The sequence below is a fragment of the Ursus americanus genome, chromosome 6, assembly GCF_024610735.1.
Source record: "Ursus americanus isolate L20-20 chromosome 6, mUrsAme1.1.p, whole genome shotgun sequence".
Lineage (NCBI taxonomy): Eukaryota > Metazoa > Chordata > Mammalia > Carnivora > Ursidae > Ursus > Ursus americanus.
In genome coordinates, this window is record NC_142132.1 from 74,197,970 (window position 1) to 74,222,581 (window position 24,612).

Here is a 24,612-nt window from a genome sequence, read left to right on the forward strand (position 1 = left end):
AATCGCAGATCTGCAAGACATTTTAGAATTCATCAGCTCCAACATACCGACTTCATAAACTAGTAAATTAGATGGTAGGTAGGCAAAGAACTCGGTCAAAGGCCCGATAGCAAAGTGGGCTGACATCCTGCTTTTTTACTTAAACTCTTGCCTCTCCACCTATCCCTCTGCCTTACCCCACCAGGGCTTAAAATATGCAGATTTACAAAGATGAATGAACTTGTTGGGGTGGTGATAAAAAAAAAGGAGAGGACAACAACATAGGAGCTGGTAGGAATTTGAGATCCATCTTGAATGGAAAAATGCTGGGTGGCAAATGGTAGACAGAGAAAGAGTAAATCTTAACTTTGTGGTTTCAGGGCATAGAATGCATTGTTGTCTTAGCCAGGGCTACTGAAAGCAAGGAACTGCTGGTCCCAGAGGTCAGGGCAGCTAGGAAGGAGGGGTCTGGAGGAAGAGGGGAGTCCAGAGGTTGGCCTTGCTCATGCTGAGTTCTTAGTGATGACAGTTATTCAAGTAGAATCCAAAACTAAATGATGGAGGGATATGGACTGAAAATGCCAGCTGATTTCTTAGGATGCACTGCTCTATTTTATTTAATCTCATAGTAAAGCCTGGGAGGTGGGCATCATCTGTTCTCTGGCCTCACCACCACCTTCTGAGAGACATTCACACTAAACATAAATTGAACACCTCCTATCACATTATAAAACATCACATCATCACCTCCGCTTTTCCTCAGTGCCTAATTAAACAACTGCGTGATTGGACTTTTGTACAATTTCGTTGTCTACTGATGGTTGATAACAGTATTTACATAGCAAAATAAGTCTAAGTATTATTGAATTCCTATTATTTTTTTCTTACCCTTAAATACTTTTAGTAGTCAGTTAATTATATTAATCTTTTCTACTATTTTCACTTCACACCTGAGTGTTTTGTGTTTTTTTTTTTTTTAATAAAGAATTACCTCTGGTAATTGGCAGTCAGTCATACACATATATACATCCATTCTTACATAGCAAAACACCATATAATTTCATGTTTTTATCCATTTATACTTCTCTTATGTTTATATTAGTTTCAAAATTCAAAGTATTGTCCTTTTGTAGATGACATTTTCAGGGCTAAATTTTGCTTTTTTTGAAACATGCAGTCTTTGACTTTAATAAATACCCAAACGCTTCATTACTCAGGTATTACCGCAGGTGAATGGTTGTTCCATTAGATCCCACCGTAAATCTGTCTACACTTGTAGACACTTGTATTTGGTGACACTGCTGAAGAGCTGAACAACACATCGTACTGATCAAATGCTATGCTACTATGTCATGGAGGCCAATCATGAGTAAGACTTTATGAAACACACACCAGTTTTCTTGGCCATTGATTCTAGACTTTGTTTGAGTGCATCAGGTAACACATTTCCAAAGTGCTATGTGGGGTTGTATTCTGTAAATAAATAGAATCTCTGCTAATATTATTTATTCCACCTTATATTGGGGCAGTCCAAAGCAGGTAGAAAATCTTGGGTTTACTCTTGGTACTATACAGAACTCTAGAATGGTACCGTTGACATATCAATCTAGAGAAATAGTTTTACTTTTAAGTTTTAAGAGTCACAGTAAATGAAATACTTCAGGACTTGGTACTAACCTGTTACCTTTATCCTACCTCTGAATTTTTGAAAATGCAAAGCTATTTGCTGAAATCGTACTCTCCAGGGATAACTTCTGATTCATTTTTATTAATATTTTTTAACTGAAGTATAGTTGACTCACCATGTCACATTAGTTTCAGGTGTACAACATAGTGATTTAACTTCTCTGTATGTTATGCTGCACTCACCACAAGTGTATCTACCATCTGTCCCCAAACGACGCTATTATAGTATCATAGATAATATTCCCTGTGCTGTACCTTTTATCCTGTGACTTATTTCTTCCATAACTGGAGGACTCTACTTCCCATTCCCCTTCACACAATTTGCCCATCCCCCACCCACCTCTCCTCGCACAAACATCCATTCTCTGCATTTATGGTCTATTTTTGCTTTTTTGTGGTTTCTTTTTGTTTTATGTTTTAGATTTCATTCTAGATTCCACACATAAGTGAAATCATACTTATTTGTCTTTCTTTGACCAATTCACTTTACTTAGCGTAATATCCTCTAGGTCCATCCATGTTGTTGCAAATAGCAAGATCTCATTTTTTTTCATAGCTGAATAATATTCCATTGTATATACATCCACATCTTCTTTTTCCATTCATCTGTTGATGGAGACTCAGGTTGTTTCCATATCTTGGCTACTGTAAATAACACTCAATAAATGCAGGAGTTCATATAGTGTTTTTGTTCTTTGGGTAAATACTCACTAGTGGAATTACTGGATCCTAAGGTAGTTTGCTTTTTGTTTTTTTGTTTTTTTAATTTCGAAACTCCATACTGTTTTCCAGGGTGGCCGCACTACTTTGCATTCCCAACAACACTGCAAGAGGGTTCCTTTTTCTCTGCATCCTCGCCAACACCTGTTGTTTCTTGTGTGTTTGATTCTAGCCATTTTGACAGGTGAGAGGTGATATTTCATTGTGGTTTTAATTTGCATTTCCCTGACGATGAGTGATGTTGAGCATCTTTTGGTGTTTCTGTTTGCCATCTGGAGGTCTTCTTTGGGAAAAAAAAAAGTCTATTTAGGCCTTCTGCCAGTTTTTTAATCAGATTATTTTTGGTATGAAGTTGTAGAAGTTCCTTATATATTTGGATACTAACCCTTTATCAGTTATGTCATTTACAATATCTTCTCCCATTCCGTAGGTTGTCTCTTTATTTTGTGAATTGTTTCCTTCACTGTGCAGAGACGTTTTATTTTGATGTAGTCCCAATAGTTTATTTTTGCTTCTGTCTTCCTTGCCTGAGGCAACCTATCTAGAAATATGTTGCTGTGGCTGATGTCAAAGAAATTACTGCCTATGTTTTCTTCTAGGAGTTTTATGGTTTCAGGTCTCACATTTGGGTCTTTAATCCATTTTGAGTTTATTTGTGTGTGTGGTGTAAGAAAGTGGCTCAGTTTCATTCTTTTGGATGTTTATGTCCAGTTTTCCCGATATTATCTGTTGAAGAGACTGTCTTCTCCCATTGTATATTTTTGCCTCCTTTGTCATAGATTAATTGACCATGTAGGTGTGGGTTTATTTCTGGGCTCTTTAATGTGTATTAATCTATGTGTTTGTTTTTATGCCAGGACCATACTGTTAAGCTCTGATTTATAACTCCCCAAATGTAGGACTGGTGATATATATGTTAAAAAAGTAAAAATTTAGGGGCACCTGGGTGGCGCAGTCATTAAGCATCTGCCTTCAGCTCAGGGCATGATCCCAGTGCTCTGTGATCGAGCCCCACATCAGGCTCCTCCGCTGGGAGCCTGCTTCTTCCTCTCCTGCTCCCCCTGCTTATGTTCCCTCTCTCGCTGGCTGTATCTCTCTCTGTCAAATAAATAAATAAAATCTTTTTTAAAAAAAGTAAAATTTTAATTAATTATTTGGTCTTCAGAAATATAATGATTATATGCACATTCACATGAAATTAAGTTGTTGTTTTTTACATAGTTAGATTTTACATATAATGAAATTATACAAACTTCTGTTTGATTCGTCTTCTATTTCCTCATTCTGGAGGCATTAAATACTACAAATCTTCTAGAATTTCTGCTATATTTTATAATGTGTGTAATCATTACTCAGAAATCATAGTGAGCAACTCCACTGTGTTACCAAACAGACTTAAGGAACAATATAAACAGTTGGTTTGGGGTGCCTGGGTGGCTCAGTCAGTTAAGCATCTGCCTTGGGGCTCAGGTCATGATCTCAGATTCCTCGAATCAAAGAATCAAATCCGCTGTCAGGCTCTCTGCTCAGGGGGGAATCTTGCTTCTACCTCTCCCTCTGGCCCCCCCGTTTGTGCTCTCTTTCTCTCTCTCTCAAATAAAATCTTTAAAGAAAAAAAAAAAAAAGAAAAAATGGTTTGTTTAAAATGGGACTAATTGAGGGTTCAGCAACTATTCAGAAACATAGGAAACTCCTAGGGAAAATCTGGGTATTTCTTGTTCAAAGGAAGTATTCCAAGGAAGCTATACTCAGAGTCTAAGTACAGTCAGGAGTTCACTGTAATAATTGTCCTCTTATTATGGCCGTTTTGATCAAATCAACTGAAAAACTCAATTTTATTCAGTCCATGCAATATTCTTTTTTATAGCTCTTATTAAAGTGTATTCGGGACCCATCCATGTCAAGATTTTTGAAAATGTGTTCCGTAGAGCCTTAGAGTTGTACAAAAATGTCCCGAATGCCACCAAGAAGGCAGAGTGGGTGTGGTGGGTGGCGAAGATCCTGTCAAACCCCATCTATATTCAATGAGACATTTTAAATATGGATGTTAAACTTACGTTTTATTGTGAAAAATAGATGAATATGCTTTTAATTTTTATGTTTTTACTGTTTTTAATTTTAAAAACTCTCCTATTGATTTGTCCTTAAAGTCAGATATTTCTTAATCCTTAAAGAGGTATAAAAATGGACTTTTGTGCATTTTTTAATTTTTAACTCGTATAGAATTTTTTTATATATTCATAAAATACACTATTATCAAATTTCAATGGTATGTCCTAGAGTTTTATAGTTCTCACTTTCCTTGTGATGCTATTTACTTGATACTGTTAAATGTAAATATTTTAGAAGCACTAACTAAATTTTTTGTGTATTTATTTCCACTTATTTAGTAGTTCACAAAGTTTGGTTGTGAGAATCAAGTATTTTTTTCCATAAATTAAGTGTGTCTGTTGGCTTTATATTGTAAGGCGTTTCAAGAAAACATGCTTAAGCATTTGAAAGAAACTATAGCTATTTTCATCTATTTCTGTGCCTGTTTCCTAATATGTACACACTCAATGCAATATCAACTGTGGAACTATAAGAGTGATGAATAATTAAGACATGCTCTTCAACTGTGAGGAAGATTAAAACCCAATAGGAATAAGAGCAGTACCTAAAATGTCTTAAGATTTTGCATTACGGTATCCTAAAATTATCCCTTTCTCCTTTGAAAAAGCAGAGATGCACGATTTGTGAATCAAAGGTAATAATGATGTGGTGTATCATTCTGGAAGTTAAATTTGGTGTAGGTACAAAAGTAGCCTTCTCCCTATACAGTTGTCCTTATTTGTCTTGAATCTATTTACCATATTATAAAACACCTATTTTTAAAGTGTCATTGAAGAAGATTTACACTGTGTTTCCTTGTTAGGACTCTGGTAAAATGGTGTAAAAATTTGCAGGTGAAAGTGATTTTCTGTTTCTTGAGCAAAGAATATAACATGGAGCATATAGGATGGCATGCATTTGTACAGTTATTTTAAGCTGAAAGCATATGCTTCTTGCAAAATTTACATGCAGGATTGTAAGATTTACTCCAGAATATGCATCAATTCATTGCAAACATGAGTATAATCTGCAAGAAAATGAGTTGCTCTTGTGTTCTGCACTTGAATAGAGTCTGTTTTTGATGTGACATTGATCAGTAACTTTATCCTGTAGGAAAATGGAAATATCCTCCCTTACTAGAAACAGCTGAAGTTGCCAGACCCGTGGTTGACAGAAGGACAAGACACCAGGGTGAGTAGTGGTTACACTTTTCTTAAAACAATATCCTTTACATAATATCTTTTCTTCTCCTTTGAAGAAGAGTGACATGTCACATCTGTCTCTCACCCTAAGTTCATTAGCTACACACAGAGTTTAACTTCGAGATGGACGCTCCCCATCCTTTAGCGGATACACGTATATCTGACTCGTCTAAGCCAGAAAGAGAGAAAAGAGTTAATCACCGAGTATATAAAGACTCTCCCTGGAGAAGTGAAATGCCAGTATTTTCTCTTTTAATACATTAAAACAAGCAAACCTTCTCCCCAGTTTAAATGTATTATTCTTCATTGATCGTCTCCTTCTTGGGGAGAACGTCCAAGCAGTAAAGCAGGAGACAAGTTGCATCCATCATCATGTGTCAAAGGGCCACCAGGTCGATGGCTCTTTTTGAACTTTGCTGTTTCAGAAAACCGTAGCTGAGTATTATAGGCAGAAGTTTGACATTTTCAGGATGAAAATCAATTTTCTTTTATGTGTTTCTGAAGTGAGGCGTTTGCTTTGATTGCAGGAGAAATGGCTTTTGGAATTTTGGAGTAACAAAACAGGAATTAAGATACAATTTGGCTAACAGTCGCTTCAGTGAAAGCAAGGAGAAATATAGTTTAGTGACCTAATAATATTTTAAATCCATGGAAATAGCATTAGAAGTAGAAACCTATGGAAATTGGCACTGAATAATGTCTAAAATTGAGGTAGTAGTGAATGAAATTTTTATTTAAACGGCTCAGTTAAAAGTTACATATTTCAGAAAAACAAATACTTTTAAAGAAGAAATACATAATTTTAATTTGCATTTTATGAAAATATAGTATGTGTATATTTTTATGAAAAAATATAGTGTATATATATTTTATGAAAATATATAGAGTGTGTATATATTTTATGAAAAAATATTATATATATATATGCCTATTTTTAAAATTCCTTTTGCTCCTAGAAGAATGTAGGGTCCAGATAGATAACCTATTTCTCTCATCCACCAGGATATATACAGAATCTGTCACAATGCTATGACATAGTAGGCATTCCATAAATATTTGCTGCCTCAATATTTTAAAATATTAAAAAAAACAGTATTTTTACAATGTTATATTTTATAATGTAACTGTAAAGATGACAAAAAACAGTTTTGTGGATAGATTTATAATATTTTGAAAATGAAGAGTTGAAATAATTTTCCCTTGTCAGCCATTATGACTATAATTTTTAAAAATCTCCTCAAGTTGTGAAAGTGCTGAAGGTGACTGTTTGCATGTGTAAGATGTCTGTGTTAAGTATATCTCAATGCACATGAGGTTTTATATTTCCAACAGAAGCTTAATTTCTCATATAAGCCTACTTAAATTCCTATGGAACAATATATTTCAGGTAATAAATTTTTCATGCAAAGGAACATACGTTTTTAAAAATTGTAATTCCATTTTGTTGATGAGTGCATAGAAGCATGAAAATAATAATTGAAAAGAGACAAATTTCAGGTCCTAAAGTTTCTTGCTATTTATAGTTCAAGGTAAGTTCACAACGAATTGCCTATCTCAGAGCATCCAGAGACATGCAATGTAAATAGCTTGTTATGGAGTAATTACTGATAACATGAACTGATGTGTTTGCAGATGTGATATGCACGTATGTATGGTAGATAGACACGTATTCCTAGAGCAGGATCAAAGTTTCCCGCACAAACACTCCTAGGCAACAGTTCTCTGTTCTCTGCTCTGAGAGGAAGTGTTTTTCACATGCACCTCCGTGTGTGCTTGTGTGCTCGACGTGTGCTCAGAGGCGGGCCAGTCAAGATGTGGCCGTTACAACTGTCACTAGCGGTAAAATGGGCAATCATAAAAAATATAGAACATACTTTAGTGGTTTTTTTTTTTAATTTTTAGTTAACTTTTTGGTCCTGATTTACAGAAGGAAACTCTGCTTCTCTCCTTGAGCCATTGGTGCACTGTGGGTGGTGCTGTTATATAACAGATTAGCAAGGACACAATCTAGTTGGAAAGGACTTTAGTAATTCGGCAGAAACTTTTTTTTTTTTTAAGATTTTATTTATTTATTCGACAGAGATAGAGACAGCCAGCGAGAGAGGGAACACAAGCAGGGGGAGTGGGAGAGGAAGAAGCAGGCTCATAGCGGAGGAGCCTGATGTGGGGCTCGATCCCAGAACACCGGGATCACGCCCTGAGCCGAAGGCAGACGCGTAACCGCTGTGCCACCCAGGCGCCCCTCGACAGAAACTCTTGATATAGACTTCAACTACCTAAGCTTTCTAAGGTGGTACCTGACCTATGCTCAGATGTATTTCTTAATTTCTTAAAGCATTTTGCATATCTTGTTAATGATTTCGATTTATTTTTTAGTCAGGTACCACATTAAATAAACATATTCAACAGGTAAATCATTCAAAGCAACATTTACTTTTACAGGTGTTTTTAATAGTGTCCTCAATTATATTAATAGGGCCAGGACACAAATGCTAACCATAAAGAATGTTTTAGACACCATCAGTGAAGGGACTGTGTGGCATATAGGGGAAGTTGAGTCACCCTGCTGCCCTACTGTGGCACAGAACTCCTTGAGTGTGCTTCCATAGGTGGGCTTTACTTGTCAAGAGAATTTGGCTCCCTTGAAAGCTTAGGTTGGATGATACCCGGCAGAGGGGCTGAGATCCAGACTGGGGTCTGACCCCATACCTCACCGTTTCTCCTCCAATAACTGGAAGGCTCTGGGGCTGGGCAGAGAGTATGTTCGCGGGTCGTGTGATTTCCATGTTGGAGGCTGTGGATCTTTACATGTTGAATTTCCCTCTCTGAGCTAATCCTAGGGAGTCTGCTTGGCACAGGCATGTGTCAGCTTAGCTACAATTATTTCTGTATCTGCTATTAGATTAAATGAAAGGAATCACCAAATAATTTGTGCACACTTCTAAACCTCTGGGAAAATAATACTTTTTTTTTTTTTTTTGTAATTTAGCTTCTTTTTCTGTCATCAACATGTTTACTCAAGTTGAAGGAACAATTTCTTTAAAGGGATGCAGGTGAGGACAATTGTTTTTTCTAAGGGAAGCATTTGAGGAAAGCAGTAACTTAAGAACTATAAGAAAATATAGCAGGTAGTGTCTACATCTAACGGGGTTTATAATTGTGTAATCAATCACATTAATGTACCTAAAGCCCGGTATTCCTGGATCCATTTAAATTAGATTAAATAATTTTAAATCCTAGAGCATAGATTCTCTCCTCAAGTACATTTGCGGCTCTTTTGGTCTTAATTATCCACATCACTCAAATAATTACCACCTAACTTGTTTATAACACAAGGTATGTTATAATTTCAACCTCAAGGAAGCTTAAGCGGTCCTTTTATCATGGGCCAGAGCAGTTGGCTAAATGGCTTAATTGTATCAGAGAAAATCACTAGAACAATAAGTGAATTCCGGGAGAGTTAGATATTATCAGATAAGGGCAACACTTTAAAGGGAAAACTACAATTCAGTTAAAATTTAGCGGTTTTCTAAAGCAGCATTTGCCAAACTGGCGATCCTCAGAGAACTGGGCCTGAGACACAATCCATTAAACAAGATTCCTGTGTCAAAAACATTTTGGGAACTCAGGGAAATATATGAAAATTGGCAATGCGTAATAGGAATACATATAATACATAGTAGGAATCAACGCTCAGGAAATTTTGCCATTAAAGTAAAAAAAAACTGTTGAATTTTGTTTCTCTAATTTATTTGACTAGTAAGTTGTTTTTAATTTTTTAAAAAGATATATTTATCCATTTTAGAGAGAGAGAGAGCAAGCATGCACAGGCATGGGGAGAGGGGGCAGAGGGAGAGAATCTTCAAGCAGACTCCCCACCCCCCAGCAGTGAGCCCAAGGGTGGGCTCGAACTCATGACCCTGAGATCATGACCTGAACTGAAATCAAGAGTCTGACGCTCAACCAACTGAGCCACCCAGTGCCCCTAAGTTTTTGTTACTTTTAACCTACTAGCAGGGTACTACTGGAGGCTTTGTGGGCTGTGTGGGTCTCTGTGGTAAGTACTTGATTCTGATTTTGCAGGACAAAAGTGGCCTTAGATCTTACGTAAACACATGAGTGGCTGTGTTCTGATAAAACTTGACCAAAACAGTCCGTGGGCTGGATTTGGTCTGTGCGCGGTAGTTTGCCAAATCCTGCTAATACAATGCAGAGGTGCTCTTGGAGTTCTTGAGAAAAGTCCTTTATTCATATTTAGCAAATTCTTTAGAAGTTAAGCTTTCAGGATGTAATCCCTCCTCTTTGATGACTATGATCCTTGAGGAGTATGTAGCAGTAAAGAAGGGCACAATGAAGAGAATCCCTCTTTAGGGAGAAATCAACTCTATCCACCCTGCTACCCGAACTGTGGCAATAATATCACTACTAGGTACTGGGCAGCTAAGGAAAATGCTCCCGTGCTTCCGCCGCCCTCGGTGAACTTTATGGTCTGTTGGGAGTGTTGGTGGTAATTTTGCAGAGGGCAGGGATTGCAGCTAGTACACAGAATAGAATAAAATGTGTGATATTATTGCCACACGAACATTAAGAATGTTTCCAAGGAGATTAAAAGGACAAAAAGGCTTTGGTTACAGGTGCCAGGCAAGGCTTCGTGTCAGAGAGAGTTGTGAAAAGATCGTGCGTGGCCTTCAGAAGGCAGTTCCCCAGAAGTGCGGCCGGGGAGAGGGTGCAGGTGCTGGTGGAAGGGCGCGGAGAAGGGGGTGGGGGTGGGGTGATGGGGACAGCATGGGCCTCTTGCAGCAAACGGTCAGGTGGCAGAACATACGGCATAAGACTGAACAGTAAGTCTGGATCAGCAAGGTACTTGGGGTCCAAAAGACATGCCAAGCCCCTGAAGGATATATGCAGGTGGAGACACAGTTTACTATTTGATGAAGGGATACCCGTTTGCCTTCAGGCGAGGATGATGCATGCTTACCTCGCCTGATGATGCCTGTGTATTATCTGTGCTAAGTTGTGGCATAAAGCATACTCCACATACTTCAATTGGTTTTGCGTGTTTCGGGGACCAAAAGAGCATAATCTGGACATTTGGGATTGAGAGACTGTAAGAAACATCCATCCCCCTCCGCACCCCAAGACAAATACAGAGTTGGGCAGCCCGTAGCGTGTTTTCGGCAATGCACACTTGCCAGGGCTCGGGGCCAGAGGCTCCGGTCTCCTCCACATTTCCGGCGTGGCCGTAAGGTGTCTGCTGCCTTTGCAGCCTTGCGCCCCAGCCTTGGAGCGAGAAGAGGGCAAGGCTGTCCCGAGGGCAGAACCCTCTTCACTAGCGGGGCAGCCAGACTTGCCAGAAGCACCACCACATCTTTCCACTTACATTCGGTGGCCTGGAAAGGGGTCAGATGGTCACTCCGTGTCGTGTGCAAGGGAAATGGGAAAAACACGTGTTTGGTGTTGCTCCCGTCCAGGAAGGGAGTGAAAGGGTGTGAGAGCGCACAGAGGTTCACAGGGACGGTCATCAGTATTTTCAAGTATTCTGTGAGAATTTTCAGAAGATGATTTTAGCCAGACCATAGCCTATATTTGTGTTCAAGATTAGTAAATATAACCTGATAAATTTATATAAAGAGAAAAAACTACCTTTTGAAACAGAGCCACGTGACGTAACTGGAAACTATTCGACTCAGATGTGGTGAAATAATCAAAGCTTTTCCAGTTGAGATTATATTAGCATCTCTTTTAAATTTAAGGTGTATTTGCAGCTTATGAGCGACTGTTGTGGTATGAGAGCAGTACAGAACTTCTGAGCATGCGCAGCCAGATCGGAGCTGGGCTTGCTCACCCACCGTGCACCCGCGATTTGCCTGCTCTCGAGTGCTCAGCCACACGGGACATCAGCTTCCCTTTCATCATCTCTCAGATGAGCATAATAATAATTGCCCTTCACACTGTGCAGGTTTGCTGCAAGACCCCGATGAGGGGTCTCTGCCTGTCGCTCTTCCCCCGCTCCCTCCGGGCTATCTACACACAGGAAGCCCTCCCCCTCCAGCACTTGAAATGATAAATATGATCATCGAGATGCATCCGTGCCTCTGTGATAGCTTCTGCCACTCAGTTTGTTTTTTCTACTTAAAGCAAATTGAATCACGCTATTAGGTGCTGCTTCTTCAATGATTACATCTTTTTCCCACTTTGAAAGCTTTTATGTCTGACCCCAGGCCCTCTGAAAGCCTGTCAGATATCCTTATCAGTGATTCTGTTTGCTTGCATGTTGAAGTTCCTATATAAAAATTAGAGAAGCCCTAGTGGAGGCAGTTCTGTCTTGTAATATAACGAGTGGCTGGAATGACTTTTGGTTCATTAAGAATAAGGAGGATTTCTCTCACTAGATAACTGAGGAGTTATGGGTCTTTGAAATGTGTAAGGTCAACAATACTCCCCTCAGCTTCTATCAGATATCTGTTCGCACCCATCACATCAGTAAAATCACAAAGAAGTAGGATTCACAGATCAGATCAGAAATACAAACCCAACTCTCATCACCCCTAGCTGTATACATTTTTTAAAAATCATTGAACGTCCTCTCTAGAAGAAAAGAAAATAATAAAAATATATATACACACACGTTTATATATGATTTTAAATATAAGTGTTTTTGGGAATGGGATAGACTGGTGATGGGTAGTAAGTAGGGCACGTACTGCATGGTGCACTGGGTGTTATACGCAACTAATGAATCATCGAACTTTGCATCAGAAACCAGGGATGTACTGTATGGTGACTAACATAATATAATAAAAAAGCATTAAAAAAATAAAGCGATAGAGCGCAATAAAATTACTAATAATCTGCATAATATTTATGTGCAATGTTTTTAATGATTTTCTATACATGCACCCCTATCTACTTTCACACATGTGTTAGACCCTTTATAGTGAAAGTAACGACAGATATAACTCAAATTAGCATACACAGTAAAGTAAGTTTACTGTCTTATGACTCTGACAGTCCAGAATTCCTCGGGAAATAATTGATCCAAGGGCTTTGTGATATTGCCTAGCGTTTTGAGACCTGATGTCAGTCTGACTTCTGCACTCTCCATAGCCTGTGTGTTTCCAGATTTATATCCTTAGCCCTTCCAACCAAATCACCAATTCTTCTTTATCCAGCCCATCATGTCACACACACCCCTCTGAACAAGCCAGTAAGTGTATCCAGTGCTGGTTTAGCTCACGTCACAAGCTCCACATCTGGAATGAGCTAGCTGTCAGCATGCCCAGATCACAGATATGACAACTTTTGAGAACAGAGGAAGGATGCCAGGTGGCAGGAGGTATACTGCATTCTACTTCCGTAATAACAGAATCAGTATTAAGTGTGCATGTGGGCATATTTGGTGTCTGGATTCTAATGCCTGATATAAAGAATAAATACAAGTGTTCTCCCATGAGCATAGGAATTAAGTTTGTTGTCATGAACTATTAGTTTGAAATGCTTAAAGTTGCCACTTGGGGAGGTGATTCAGAAGATTAAAAAACACAGTAACTTCATATGGTTTAAACAATGCCAAGAGGCTTATAGGAAAACTGACCACAATTGCTTTAGTTATTTCCAAAGATCACAATCATCAGTACATATAATATCTTCTAGTGTTCCACCATCTTATTTAATATACTTATGCAGTGATGAATCTTATTAATTTTCCTAGATGTATGTATTTTCTTAATTTATTCCAAAAAATTTAGCAAGAATGGAACTTCTCAAAGTTAGATATTCATTGCATACAGCTCGAGGTTGGCCTATAATATAATTATCCTTAAATATATATCCAAGATGCAAATGATTAGGCTGTGTTCATGCATTGGACTGTGGATCCTTGATTACCCACTTTTATATGCATGAGAACAGACCCCTTTATTGCTAGGGAAACATTTGGTCTCTTCATGGGTTTCCTGGATTGGATTGTTTTGGGTATCCGTGCACTGGTCCTCTCTAGACAACTGTAGGGGAGTCAGTCCTAACGTTGGCTCGGTGTACCCCTGAGTCATGTGGGTAAGGCCCCAGTGAAAAATATCTGTATTTACACCCTTCTCAGAAATCAGTGGTATGTGCTCTTTTTTGACAAATACAACTCAAACCTTGGTTTTTCTAAGTATTATTTAAGGACCTTGCCTCTTCATTTCTATAGACGTACTAAGTGTGCAGTAGCATCAGCCCATGCCTCAGGGAATGGATGGGGCTCACTGCTGTCTGTGGATTAGTGACCTGCGGAGACAGAGACGTCACTGTCTCTATCAAAGGGAGGTTGTTAAAAAGATTTTTTATAGGGCGCCTGGATGGCTCAATTGGTTGAGCTACTGCCTTCAGCTCTCAGGTCATGATCCTGGAGTCCCAGGATCGAATCCCAGGATCAAGTCCTGTGTCCGGCTCCTTGCTCAGCGGGGAGCCTGCTTCTCCCTCTGCCCTTCCCCCTTCTTGTGCTCTCTCTCAAATAAATAAAATCTTTTAAAAAATTATTTTATGAAACAATCTTTAAGGACCCTGCTAAAACTATTTTTTGCCTCTATGTGAGACCTAAAATAAACATAATTTTTCTGATCAATGATTTTTTTTATTATGAAATATACATAACTGAAAATGATTACTTGTATTTTTTTTCTCCTGTCAGAAAACTGAGAGCTAAATCTGTGGTCACTCTTTTCCTAAATTTTTTATGAAAATAACACTTTTCTTAATAATAAAAAAAATGTAAAATGTAGAGGATGAACGTGATAACATTACATTCTAAAAGAAGTAAAACAAATAAGTAAATAGAAGTGACGCCTATATCAGAATCCACTAAAATAACCATGGTTAATACTGAGGCCTCCGGTCTGTAATGTGCCAGTTATTTCATTTATCGCTTGTGTATCGTATCATGTCACCATCAGCCTAAGTTCCTCTGTGGAACAACACGGTGTCTGCACTTCTGTGTGGGTCTACATCTGTCTGCCGACACGCCGTCTCTCTGAGCCATCCTGCCTGGCGCAGTCCTCCCCCTTCAGTGGCTCGGTGGCTGTGAGAAGTCAGAAGACTGGCTGGCCTCCAGCAGCACGTGTCCCTGTCCGACCAGCTCAGACAGGGTACAGCAGTCAGAGGACGAGCCCTGCGAGGGTACTGATGGGTGCAGGAAGCAGTGGCTGTCACCAGTGGCTCACACGGATGCATTTGCATTGACCGGAGAAGAAATAGTCCAAAGTGGAAAGATGTCAGTGATAGCCTAGAAATTCTTAAATGTGCATGCTTCAGTTTCTAGATTTCCAAGGGGTGAAAAGTCTCTCTGTATTTCCTTTTATGTCCCCGTTTGCTGATCCAACAAGTACCTTTCTCATAGTGGTCCACGGAAGTTTCTGAGGCACGTCTGAGGGCCATGATTGTCCGAAGGGGGACTCGCAGGCTAGTCCAGAGTCCCTCTTCGTTGCCGCATCGCATGCGCCCCCCCCCCCCAAAGCCATCGCTGAAATGCTAGCTGCTTTACTTTGAACCAAGCACTAGGCACTTTAAGCCTTGCAAATTTTGGAAAACTTTCTTTCTACACTGATTTTTAGTTATTTTCAGTCAAAAGTCGATAGGTTTCGGTGTGAACCTTTTTTTTGCTAGTTGTTGTTGTCTGAACTTCAAAGAACCATTAGGTTCCCTTGTACATTTTATTCTTTATCTGCCTCATGACACTCTGTGCGAATGCAGGCATCACTTTATATAAATGTAGATCTTTGTACGAACATTCAAATGTACAGGGGATTTCACAATATTTTTAAGGTTGATTTTCTTTTGATTAATACTTGTTTTCACTCTGAGGTGAAACATACGTTTATGTATCTGTGTATCCACTTGCTTCTCTCCAGAGGATTTCTGGATAGTTTAAGATACTGAAGTTTGAAAAGTTTTCGTAGTTATTAAAATAACTGTTATATACTAAATCAAAGAATAACTGTGAGTTCTTTATTTCCCATAGGTATGCTTTTTAATTTTAAAGTGGCTTCTAACATCCTGAAAAATAAAATTCATATATTTTTTACATACCTAAGTACTATAAAATTTTTCTTCTGTTCAAACTTCAGTTTAACTCATAGTGGTCCCAAATTTTCTGAACATATATATAAATAATGTACTTCAAACTTAAACCAGAAATTAGGCTGTGTTAAAGGAAATTTTGTGTGGTGGTGACCCATATAATGAGCTTTTCTGTTGTAATTTCTCACTCTGTGAGTATAAATTCAGTTATAGTCATTTTCAGAATTAAACTCAATTTGTAAATGTTTCAATGTGTTTCTTTTGGTAAGGATTTGACCACTTTGGGCTTCCGTCCATAGTTGTACCAGCAGTCCCTTGGACAGCTAGTTTGAGCAGAACCTGACTCCTTATCTTCAATATGGGTACATCACACCGGAGGCAATACTGAGGCTGTAAATAGAGCCACAGAACCACGGATGCAGAACCTCGATAATCATGTCCTTGAACCTCAAGAACCAGTGTTTGTGATTCTCCCTACAGTTCCTGAGATAATTAGACAAGGCTCCCACTACTGGCATAGAGAGGTGCCTTTGAGAATTCATAAAAGGCCGTCCTCTGAGAATGTTTCCTTTGCCTCATAATGATCACAAAAATTCAGTCAATGCACAAAATTAATTTAGAGACAAGCTCTTATTCCAGACTGATGGCAGCCCTTGCCACAGTGCCCAGCTTGATGAGGGGAAGGGGAGGTTGGACTTCAGCCTCCCCGCGGGTGACCTGATGGGACCCTTGTGGGCGGGATGCAGCCTGGGTAGCTTTGGGATCGTGTCCATGTCTAGGTCCTCAGTCTTGCTCTGTCTTTGGAGGCTAATTTGCTCTCACTGATAAGAGAGTTTCCAGATAAGTGAGCTATACGTGTGTAATCAGGTACGGTAGATCAGTTCGATGGCACACCTTGAGGATAATTATCCTTTTCAGAGTAAAATACAAAATTATAATTTATTATTTTGATTTTTAACACTATTTTGTATTTTTAAAAATCACTAATATTTTAGTTATCAGTATGTTCCTCTCTATCAGTATGTTCGTAAGGTTAAATATTTCCACTGAAGTAAAGAAATCTGGATGTTAGGAGGGAAGTATATAATGCCAACCCTGAATAGTTCGTGGGATTCATGTAAGCACTGTGTGTGTGCCTGCGTGCATGTGTCTGTGTGTAGACAGTCAGACATACCCACTACACACACGCACACACACACACAGTCACGAAGGGTGTGTACTTTCTTATTTCATGATATATTTCTTGAATTTAAGTTTAAATATTATAATTATTTTTCCCAGTCAAGGGCTAACTGCTTTCTTTTTGCTCTTTTAAAGACTTAATTATTTTAGAGAGAGTTGGAGGAGATGGGTGAGGGGCAGAGGCAGAAGGAAAGGAGAAACAGACATTTGCCTGAGCAAGGAGCCCTATGTGGGGTAGATCCCACTATCATGAGCCACCCAGGTGCCCCACTAATTGCTTTCTTAGGACAAATGTGAATTGTTCTTAAGAAAAAAAATCTCATTAAGATATTCAACTCTTCCTATTTCTTTGCACCTGTGTTCTCAGTCCTAGTTCACGTTCTCTTCCTGTCTCATTGGGATGGTTTCCAGTAAGGCCTAAAGATCCCTCAGCTCCCAGGCTGTCCTCTGCGTAGGACCTGTGTAGTCTAGCTGGGAAGATGGGCTGGTGTGCTAATCTCCTTCATTTCCAAACCTTGGCTCTTAACGTTTCAGAGCTCGATGACCTCTAGCCTCTGCTGATCTCTTCAACTTATCATTTGTCATTCCTTCTTTTAGCTATTATAAATTATACCTAGTTAAACATGAATGTAAGAATTACAGGTATAGGGGCGCCTGGGTGGCTCAGTCGTTAAGCGTCTGCCTTCGGCTCAGGGCGTGATCCCGGCATTACGGGATCGAGCCCCACATCAGGCTCCTCCGCTGGGAGCCTGCTTCTTCCTCTCCCATTCCCCCTGCTTGTGTTCCCTCTCTCGCTGGCTGTCTATCTCTCTGTCAAATAAATAAATAAATAAATAAATAAATAAATAAATAAATAGAATTACAGGTGTATAGGTCCCTTATTTAGAATTTTTAAATTTAAAGAAATTCTGAACATAATTTATTTTTTGTAACTCCTCTGGTGGAAAAACCTATCTTGACCTGTTGTGAGGCTCGTTTTGACTCTGTTTGCCCTCTCACTGCAGATGTTCCCGTTTCACTGTAGAAATATTAATTATTTGATAATGGGATGCAGCTCCAGACCCCGGTGAGATTTTATATAATCTGCATATGGAAAAAATCACTTTAAAAAATCTGCATATGGCACCGGCCCATTAGCAAGATTTTCAGGAAAGGAATGTGCATTTATAATTGCAACACCCGATACATCCAGGCCTCTGTGTAGTGTCCATTGTTGGAAGGGTTCTATACACTCCACACCCTCTGCATACTCCCTTCCCTGAAATCCATCTCAGTCATTCCTTCTTCCCGACTTACCTCTCATCCTTATTGATGTAGGAACTCACCCTTTCAGTCCCATCCATGTTGATGCAAATATTGGGTAATCATTTTTTCTGATGGCTGATATGGCCCACAAGCTAAGAATGGTTTCTACATTTGTAAGTGGCTGAAAAATTAAAAGAAGCATAGTTTGTAACATGAGAAAATCATATGAAAGGCAAATTTCAGTGTCTCTAAATGAAGTATTATTGGACACACACACACACATGCATGCACACACACAAAGAAAGTTATCCTTTGATACCCTGTCTTTACCCCACGGCTGCTGCTGTCTGCTATGGTATTTATCTATTCACATGTATCATTCCTAGTAGATCCTAACATCTTTGAGAATTAGAACTGTAGTCTTCTCATCTTTATATCACCATCATACATTCTGCACCATTATCTTAATAAAAAGCAGGAATTTAAGACACGTTGATTGGTGTTTGTTGAAAAACACATTATGGGAAATAAAGTTAGTTAGTGAGAATGAAAGTTCTATCTTGCCCCAAAAATATTTGACCACATTGTCATGTGAGACAGAGCTCTGTGGTGGTCACTATTAAATTTTTACCTCTGGCTCTTCCAGAATAAATTAAAACAGTGCGGTTATCTTGGCCTTTGACAATATGCTGTGCCCATATATTAACTGCTGTCTAACTCACCAAAGTGGAAAGAGTTTGTGACTGTTATTTACATTCGTGTGTGCTGTTATATCACATTTATTTGTTACGATGATTATATGAACTAGAGGCTAAATTTTTTAGTACTTTCTTATTTAAAGTCACCTAACAGAATACGTAGTTCTTACAATTCTCCTTCCTATCCTTGTATACTCAAAAATTTTTGAAGAATTTAGCCAATGGCATTGTTCTGTTGCTTGAAAGAAAAAAATCTACCATCCATGAGAATTTAAATGCAAATTTTTAATAGAATCAAAGTGCATCTCTTCTGGATCTTATATCTGATAGAAATACTCTCTACCATGTAAGGCAACTGAGAAAGAAAAATCTTTGGCGAATTGGACATTTGTTTCTTCTTCTGGGTTTTTATACTTACAAAAGGGATGGTAGGATCTGATGGAAGGCACAATGGTATATGTATCTTTGCTGAATAGACAGATGCTTAGCTTTATTCCAAAGCGCTATCCGACTATTAACTGCAATATTCAATTTATCTACTTCAGGAGGATGAAGAGATAAATTGACTGCAAATGTGAAATTGGAATTCTGAAGAGTCTCAGTTACCATTCACACATGCAGTGCATCTGATTTTCTTATTTTAATATTCATCAGCTTCAAAATCTAACTGAGGGCTCTTGGCTTTCCATTCCTGCTGTGGAAAGCATTAACAATATTGCATTCATGCTTCTGTTTTCCTTCTGAACAACTACTAGTGAAACTTGAATACCAGGGATGGTGAACATTTTTGAAAGATATTTTGGATTTTATTTCTATTTCTGTACCATCAAGGAGTCATCCCATTTAAGTGAAATATTACGTCCTCATTTTTATGTTTTATCTTGTCATTTAGATATTACATGCTTATGTAAGCTGCTAGTTAACAGACTATATAATTTTTCCACTCCAGTTGTGATATCATGTCAAATATATAGCTTTATTATGTGCATTTAATTGAATCATTTGCCTGTGGCATATTTTTTGTGCAAATAGACGGTGACTATAAAATACGGAGCAATGTGGTTTTTTGGGAGCACTTCTATATCTGTATTTTGAAATTTAAATGGCTGAATTTTCAGCTATTGTTTATCTTGACTGTGCTATTGCCAAAAAGCAAACAACTTAAAAATTAGAGGTAAGGTTAATAGTGTCCCAGAGCTTTTAGAAATGTTGTTTTGGCAGGCCATTTATCTTGTGTACAATTGTCTTTATACTATATTCCAGTAACAAGATCTCTTCTGACTTGAAAATGCTTGTTGCTGTTGTAAACCCCTGCAGATCAGCAGACTGGTAGCTTCTCTAGCTCCCCCATCCAGCCCTTGTCTGACCTAACTGGACTTGGATTTCCACCCCATAATTTAGGTGAGAATGCTCCCAGAGGCATGTGTGGGCCCTGAGTAGTTCAACCAATAAGTGTAGTATGGTATGTGCATCTTCTTGGCCATAATTCAAGAGTGAGAACATGATGCCTGTCAGGTTGGTGAGAGCCAACTGCTCTCAATTCTGAGGCTTTGACTCTAGAATAAGATTATAAAAGTGGCAGGGCACCTGGGTGGTTCAGTTGGTTAAGCGTCTGCCTTTGACTCAGGTCATAATCTCAGGATCCTGGGATCGAGCCCTGCATCCGGCTCCCTGCTCAGGGGGAGTCTGCTTCTCCTTGTCTCCCTGCCTGCCACTCTCCCTGCTTATTCTCTGTCTCTCTCTCTTTGTCAAATAAATAAAATCTTAAAAAAAAAAAAAAAGAATATAAAAGTAGTTCAGCAAACCCTTGAACCCCCCACCCCCACCCCCATGAATGTTAACATTAGGCAAGCAGAGCTGAGAAAAGAGGGGAGAGTTACTTTGCCCTGGTCACAACTTTGAAATTACTTGGTAAATAGTTAACCTGAAAACTTACAACTGGAATCTTCAGTTGTATGAAGTCATAACATTGACTGTCTAAACTAATTCAAATTGTTTCTTTCTGTCACTTTCAATATAGATTTTTAACTGTTACAGAGGAAGTTGGGTTTTTCACCACCTAATTATGTCTGTTCTTATCAAAAAGTGTTTATAAGATGATTTTATTTTGTAGCTATTACAGCTTCTGTCACCTATTTTGAGAATCGGTATGACTCCTGTACATGTATACCTTTTGATATACTATACTATACCTATAACCAGGTTTTTAAGACTTTCACTGAATATAGATACATGAGTTTTTCACATAAAAACAGTAAATAATTGCTAGAATTGTTTTTAGTATTTTTAAATTTACTTTTTTTATATTTTCTATTATGAAGAATTTTTTTACTTGAAATACAGCTGACACACAATGTTATGTTAGTTTCAGATGTACAGCATAGTGATTCAACATTTCTGTGTGTTATGCCATGCTTACCACAAGTGTAGCTACCATCTGTCACCATACAATGCCATTTAAATGCCATTAACTGTATTAAATGCCATTGACCATGACTTTTTCCCCATGATTTACTCATTTCATAATTGGAAGCCTGTATCTCCCACACCCCCTCACCCATTTTTCCCATCCCTCTACCCCTTCAACATTCATCAGTTTGTTCTCTGTATTTATGGGTCTGTTTTTGCTTTTGTTTGTTTGATTACCCATTTGTTTTGTTTTAGATTCCACATATAAAGTGAAGTCATGTGGTATTTGTCTTTTTCTGACTTATTTCTCCTAGCAGAATATCCTCTAGGTCCATCCACGTTGTCACAAATGGCAAACTCTTATTTTCTTAATGGCTGAGTGATGTTTCATTGAATATGTATATATCACATCTTCTTTACTCATTCATCTATCGATGGACAATTGGGTAGCTTTCATATATCGACTATTGCAAAGGTTGCTGAAATAAACATAGGGGTGCCTGTATCTTTTCAAATTAGTGTTTTAGTTTTCTTTGGGTAAATGCCCAATAGTGGAATTGTTGGATTATATGGTAATTCTATTTTTAATTTTCTGAGGTACCTCCATACTGTTTTCCAGAGTGGCTGAGCTAGTTTGCATTCCCACCAATAGTGCATGAGGGTGCCTTTTTCTCCACATCTTCATCAACACTTGATGCTTCTTGTCTTTTTGTTTCTAGACATTCCAAAACATATAAAGTGGTATCTCATTGTGGTTTTGATTTGCATTTCCCTGATGATGAGTGATGCTTACATTTATTTTCAATCAATTAAGAAGTATTCATTGAGAGATTGCTCCATTTTTTAAGAGAGAGAGAGAGAGAACACCTGAGGGGTGGGGGGGATGACAATGGAGAAGCAGAGGGAGAGAATCTTAAGCAGGCTCCAGGCTCAGCATGGAGCCCAGCACAGGGCTTGATCTCATGACCCTGAGACCCTGAGATCTCATGTTGGGAGCTGAAATGCTTAATCGACTGAGCCATCCAGGCATCCCAAGACTGTCCCATTTTTAATACTCTCAAATGATCATTAATTTTTTTGTCATTTAAATTCATATAAATTGGCTAAATGTGCTGAAATATGTTTAAGCAATATTACCTATTTCTAATCACCATATTTTGTATCTTTATTATTTCTTGTCTAAGATAATTAAGACCAAAAGTGAAAATGAACCCCACATTGCTATCATACGATAAAGCTCATATTAATGCAATGGTAACAGACAAGTTTCCCTAGGTTTTATTCTTATTTAGCTTCCAAAAAATAGTATTTTTATATAAAATTCTATCATTAACTGCACTTGAGCTTCTTTTCGAGAATTTTTGCCGAGAACCCATTGCATACATCTTCATAAAAACTTGTTGGGATAGGCTGCTTTATAAAGATTATTTCATGTTTTGTGTATATGATAGGACTTTTGAAGATTTGTTTAAAGAGAATGAAGGCTAAAGTGAAGTCTTAAAAGGGATTACCATGTCTCTGCCCTTTAGGCAATTTACTGAAATAGATTTTTCACTAAAATGCTGAAATGCATTTTCCATAGTGAAACTTTATATGCTACCAAATTTAAGGGCTGCAATTTACTTTTAATTGTGGATCTGAAAGGTTAAATTTTAATACTAATCTTAACCAAGTACTATGAAATCATGAGGTTGGTCCTGCCAAGAAGTTCAACTATTCCGAGTTGTAAATTGAAATGTTCTCCATTAATTTAAATGAGTTAATATGATGATATATATCTCTTGAGTTATGGCTGTATCCTGTAGGATCTAGTCCACCATGTCTGACAAATGTTAACACTTTTGTCAATGTGGTTTAATCTTTATTTGATTTATATACCTCACTTTTTGGAGTACATTTGTGACTTACTATCTTCTGGGTCAGTTCATAAATGTTCTTCTTACATTTTGACATAAACTCAATCTGTTCATAAATATTAACACCTCACATCAAGGTATTTTGTCATTCTTTTCCTAAAATGCAGTAAAGGATTTTGTTGGAGACGATATTGAAGTGGAAGAAGCAGAGATAATAAGTAGCATTTGCAGTAACAGCTGAAGAGTGGGAGTGGAAAAGCTCATCAGTATCTGTAAGAAAGAGAATTTTTTTTTCTGTTATGATATTTTCTTTAGCTTTTAAACATGTTTAAAGAGTAAGGTTAAATGGAGAAAAAGATGACACAGGTACAGTTTGGGAAGAAAGGTTATTTTTTGCCGTATAGGAAATTATATGTCAGAAAGCAGTAATTACTACTTCTGAGTTACCAAAGGAGAAGCCAATGGAACATGGAGTTCTCTCCAAAGTTGAAGAGTATCCCATGAATGAGAGAGTGACGGGCAGATACGGAGGAGAAGAAAGGAGATGGAGTAGAAAGGAAGGAAAGAAATACACACATTTACTCAAATCTGTCTACACCATCTAGAAACTGAACATTTCCCTAGTGCTTTGTATTTCCTTGCTCCGTGCACAACATATTTCTCCCTAAAGTAAACTTATTTTTATTTTGAAAGTAGTTGCTATTTAAAATTATGGAAAATAAGACCTATAATGTCTGCACACTTGATAAATTTTATATCAATTATTGTCTATCTTTTTATTGTCTATCTTTTATTGTCTATCTTTCCTCTGCTATACAACTATGCATACATATATGTGAGGATTTTACTGTACTAGTTACCATGAAAATTCTTAATTTTATTCCTTTTGCTATTTGTGTTTATTTGTCAAATTAATAGGATTATTTGGCCTTGGGGCATCTGGGTGGCACAGTGAGTTAAGCCTCCAGCTCTTCATTTTGGCTCAGATCGTGATCTCAGGGTTGTGAGATCAAGCCCTGCGTGGGGCTCTGAGTCCAGCACAGAGTCTGCTTGAGGTTCTCGCTCTCTCCTTCTGCCCCTCCTGCTTACTTGCTCCTGCTCTCAAAAAATAAATTAATTTTTTTAAAAAATAGGATTATTTGGCCTCAACTGATAACAAACCAAACAGGTGCAATTTACCACTTTAATCAAAAAGGGTAAACACACTAATCATATATAATGTCTTCTTTTTATATTGCTAAATGTGTAACCTTCTAATTCTATAATTCTACTTTGACTTAGATTTGAATTGATGGCGAAACACGTTAAATAACACACTATTGGAAAACAATGTTTTTATTAGAATTTTCTCAAAATATTTTAGATAAAAACCTCAGAAGTCGTAAATTGTAACATTTGAATACCCAATGGACACAAGCAGTTTGTAAGCACCTCTTTGAAAGGGGTGTGTGCGCACACACACTGAGAGGAACAAAAGAGGGCAATCTG

General features: G+C 38.1%; 1 protein-coding gene across 1 annotated transcript in view; it reads left to right on the forward strand.

Moving 5' to 3' along the window:
• The window catches only part of PCDH15 (protocadherin related 15), a 1,630,853-nt gene that overhangs the window by 435,799 nt on the left and 1,170,442 nt on the right, over positions 1-24,612 (forward strand). The window contains exon 2 of the mRNA XM_087863140.1: positions 5,590-5,667. The gene's annotated coding sequence lies outside the window, so the exon portion shown is untranslated. The remainder of the gene's footprint in view (positions 1-5,589; positions 5,668-24,612) is intronic.